We start from the raw sequence: 5,015 nt of genomic DNA, 5'->3' as shown, positions 1-5,015 counted from the left end.
AACAATTATCAAATATTTGTGTCATATTTTTCTTTTTGAGTTGGTACAAGAGAAATTCAGAGTAAATTCACATAACTTTAGATTTGAGTAGAGTATCCTTCCTTTAAAGTCAATGAATGAAGTGAGATTGTCTTTGGAGATATTTTCTAACAGTAAAAAATGTATACTATGTTTTATGTATTTTTGGTCCTTGTGTTATTATTTAATTTAAATTTTAGTCCCCGTGTTATTCAAGTTTGCAATCTTGATCTTGAATTAATATAAATGAGTGATTTTAGTCCCTGAACTAAAGGAAGTTTACGGTGGTGTTAGTGTCAACAAAGGGCAATTCTGGTTTCTTGACAATATATCCTCCTTCCCCCCTCCATCAAAGCCTGTGGTTGCTCCCACAATTTCACTTTGCTCAAACTCTTCCACTTCGCTGCTAAAAGTCACATGTATTGTTGTTGCACTTCTTTCACATTTGTTTTGATTTGTCTTCCTTTATTTATTTTTTCAATCTTTCTACATTTATTCTTTAAGCGGAGATGGTAAGAACTAAGAACCTTGACTGGACCTCTAAAGCAAAGCAAATATAAATATATATATATATATATATATATATATATATATATATATATATATATATATATATATATATATATATCTCGAAAATAATACTCTAGGAATTATGGCAATGAAAGCAAAATTGAATCAGACACGAAATGTTAACCCAATGATGAAACCAAAATATTTAGGCTGAACCCATTAGGAGACACCTAAAGTTAGCACGATATTTCACTTAGACACCTAAACTCAAAGGTGTTCTTATTGAGCACTTACAGTATTGGAAATTTGTTCCAATTAGACACTCTATCTTTGAATCACTCAAATATCTAAAGTGCGTGTAACACACTTACTGATGATGTATAAAAATGGCAAATTACATGCGGAATTTTTTTCCAGATAAAATCCTCATTTAATCAAGCTTTTCTAATAGTGACACTTCACATAACTGGATTAACAAAGTAGGACTTATTACCAATGTTAAACTAGTTAAGACAATCAAAGGAAACTAATTGGAACAAGGAAAATCAGAAAAGGAAGCAAATATGCATAGAAAAAAAAAATGCAAAAACTGGTTGCAGATTTTTTTTCACTGTGAAATATGTTCCTCGTCAAACCCAGCTCCAAAAACCATTCCGATAGTTATCTTTGTAACTTATTTTGATAGTTTTGCCGTAACTTATTTTGTTTTGATGATTTGACAAAAATGTATAAAGAACCAGATGCACGAACAAGGAAGCTGAGGGGATATTGTTACTTAGTTATTTCAGACTCTGGGAGAGAATCAAGTGAGAGACCAGGTAAGGGATCAGTTCCTTGTTCGTACGAAGGTCAACATTACAGCTGTAAAGTTGCTGACACATACACTGATACAACAGAGCAACAGTGGAGTTGCTGCGTCCTGATGCGTCCTGTCACTTTCATCTTAACTCTCCTCTTATATAGGCAACACATTCCAAGGAGAAGACTCACTCTTGCACAAAAATATAGATCTCAAGTGCAAGTCTCCAGTTTCCAAAGGGTGTACAAGAGCAAGGCGTTAGCAGATCCAAGGACCTGTTCTCTACAACTAAAGATGTGTTGAGTTCTAGGATTGTTAGGTCTTTTGTTCTTATGTGATATAAACTGTAAACCTACTCTTCTCTTAAAGGAAGCTGTGTGTAGGTGTCTTAAAAGCTCAAGGTTGCTTCCTCAAGCTCTTGAGTGTACACTAGGCTAAATCTAGTCCAAGTGTATTAGTGTGTGAGTGGCTAGAGTTAGTCACGGGTTGAATTCTCAAAGGGTGCTTTTGAGTGGTACACTAGACTAGAGTTAGTCTAGGTGTATTAGTGTCCTTAGCTAGAGTTAGCTAAGTGGAGTTGCTTACAATTAGTGTATTGTAAGGGTGGAGGGACTATGAGAGTTAGTTCCTAGGTTGCTACTATTGTAAGGGTGAGGGGTTGTGGGAGTTAATTCCTAGTTTGCAATAGTTGTAATCTGAAGTTGCTCGGTTAGTGGAGTTGAAATCTTACTGGTGTAGGTTATGGTTTTTAATCCCTTGAGCAAGGAGTTTTCCACGGTAAAATCTTGTCTTCTTTACTTACTGCATTGCATAAGGGAACTGGTACACAACCAGGTCCCTCCATACATTGTTTGGTGGACGCATAGCCTACAACAATTGGTATCGGAGCAGGTGCTTTCTAAAAGGTTAACACCTAAAAATAATATCTCAAATGCATGGCTGTCTTACCAGACTCAAGAAGAAAGCAGAAGAATAAAACCTCCTGAAGTAAATCGAGAAATCATGGATCTGAAAATGGAGATGACGATGATCACAACTGCACCTTAAAAGGAGGGAAGAAGTCGGTAAGAGACTTCGTGAGGATGAAGATCTTTGGAAAGATACATGCAAAAGTTTAAAACTAAAAGATCTACTCTCCGAAAAGAGAAGAACTTGTCGTATCTTTGGAATGAGAAAAGGGAATCAAATGGGACATTGTTGATAACCACTCAAAGCTTTTGATAAATGGAAGGTTTTCCTCTCACTCACAGTCTTCCGAGAGGGGAGTGTGTCTTCCGAGAAAATGAAGAATAATCCAATGAGATATGAGGGTTGTACAAAAAGGAAGCTAGACTGAAGATGAGGAGTGCTCAAGAAGCCGTGATGAGTCAAACCGGGTGTACTCAGAATAGCAGCTCCAGGACAGCAAAAGCATATATGTCATTGCATAATTCAGAGTACTTGCCGAAACTTCAGTTTGGCAAGAGACTTGGTCTCTATGGATGAGGTTAGTAATCTTTCCAGCACTAACATGATTAACAACTGCCTTAAGTATCATGTCATTAATTGCTACCCAGCTCTTTTTTGAACTTCTCAAAGCCTAATGTTCCAACTCTCCTGAATTGACTAAAGCCTGTGAGAAAAGACGTTTTGAACCAATCAAAATCAGTCTCTCCTGAACTCTTATCCTTTTCGTTCATTTCCTTGTAATAACTATACTCTTCCCATAACAAAAATGTCTCAAAATGAATCTACTTCGCCCACTGCTCTGGAACTAATCCTATTCTCGCACCTTCTAAAGAACCAATTTCAGTAGACCTAGTGTCATTTGAGCCGTCCCCAGATATTCCAAGCTCCTCATACCAAAAGCTCTCCCTGTCACCTTCAAAATCATTCGTTCCCAGCTCTCCAAATACCCTTCAGAATCTTGAGTCTTTCTGTTACACCTTGGAAAATTTCGCGTCGTTTGCATTATAAGTAAACTAAGGTAAGCTCAATGTGGAAATGAAGCCCTTACAAGGTTAAAGAGGGTATCTAATAATTTTAAGTATGTACCTTAAGGTTTCGGAGTTAAATGAATCGGCGGAAGTAAGTTCATTGAAGGTTAGGATTGGTGTCGTGTTTTTGGGAAGATTTCGTGTCATTTGAGCTATAAAATGCTTAGAATCACCTTGAGAGGTAGTTATAGGGCACCTTAGATGGTTAATGAAGTTTTATACAAGTTCCAATAAGGTCTCATAAGGGTTGGAGGTCAAACGAATCGGAAAGAACGCATTTTCGCGAAAATTGGAAATTTGGGGCAGTATGCGGCTGCAAACTAAGTTTGCTGTGTAGCATACTGGTCGAAAACTCCCAAAATTTGGGGACCTCACTTCCCAACATTTCCCCAAGGAGAGGAAGGAAGATGCGGCCTCATACTGAGTATGTGGTGCCGCATCTCCAACGCAAGTTGAGGCGGAAGGGCGATTTTAAACCCTTTTTAAGTTCCAAACCCCATTCTTCACACCCACTTTCCACACTTCTCTCCCCACATTATTAGAGAGTTCTTCAAGGTTCTCTAACATTCCAAAACCTTCCACACCATCAAAAGAGAAGATCAAACATCAAAACCCTCAAGATAATCCATGGAAGGTGACTATCCTTGCTTCTACTCAATGTTGTGATGAACTTGGTCTTGGAAGAAGTTGAGCGAGGTGAAGTTCTTCTATTATAAGGTATGTTTTTCATCTTATTTATATTATTGAGTTTATTTATAGGTTTATCAAGCCTTGGAGAGGAAAGAATCATAGTAGAGAAGTCACAAGGTATTGAATTGAAGTTGATGGCTATGAGTTGAATTTGAAAGGAGATTTTGGATTGATTTAAGGTTAATTTGAATATAATCCCCTGAATAATCCCCTGACTATGGTATTTTTGGTATTGTTATTATTGTTTGGGAGTTGTTTTGGAATTTGGTGGAAGTCGATAAAATAAGGGAAGTCTTTGCCCAAATTCCGCTAGCTCGCTAATTACTCTTGTTTGAACTTAAGAGTGTTTTCAAGACATAAACCTAGTAGAATCCTCTTAGATGTAGATTTGCGAGATTGGGAGGAGAACATTAAGTAGTTAAGAAGACGAAAAGGTATGTTGAGGTTGTCCCTTTCTTTCTTATGGCATGATCATATTGATACAGATTCACACAAATGCTATCCATAATGTCCCTATTCCTAGAAAATACTAAAAGCTCATGGTTCTTGATTGTTCTTATGATATTGTTGACATTGGTCTCATGATTATTGATCTTTATCATATGGTTATTGATTTTATTCATTCATGTTGATCTCATCTTATGGTTATTGTTCTTTCAAGGTGAGATATGATGATGATGATAGTTCCATAACGAAGATCGGAGGTTTACCAACCTTACGTCACTCCGATAGAGTCATAGCTTTCATTTGGGCTCTCATGCATGCTTTATATATATGTATGCATTTTCTCACGCCGAGCCGTGCTATAGTTGGCTGGGTATTCCACATATTGTGCACACCACTGCAGTAGGTACGTTATGATGTTATCCCGGACGTGGGATGCCCCAGACGCGGGATGCCCCAGACGCGGGATGATGATGATAACACCGGGCCTATATGGTCAGGTATGGTATTATATATGTATGTATAATTTTTTATTTTTTTTTAAATCTAAGTATGCATGACATCCGCCTTAAGAGGCT

This window comes from Lycium ferocissimum, chromosome 11 (assembly GCF_029784015.1).
Source record: "Lycium ferocissimum isolate CSIRO_LF1 chromosome 11, AGI_CSIRO_Lferr_CH_V1, whole genome shotgun sequence".
In the NCBI taxonomy this organism is placed as follows: Eukaryota; Viridiplantae; Streptophyta; class Magnoliopsida; order Solanales; family Solanaceae; genus Lycium; species Lycium ferocissimum.
The sequence above is the reverse complement of the archived record's forward strand: the minus strand, read 5'-3'. Positions refer to the sequence as shown.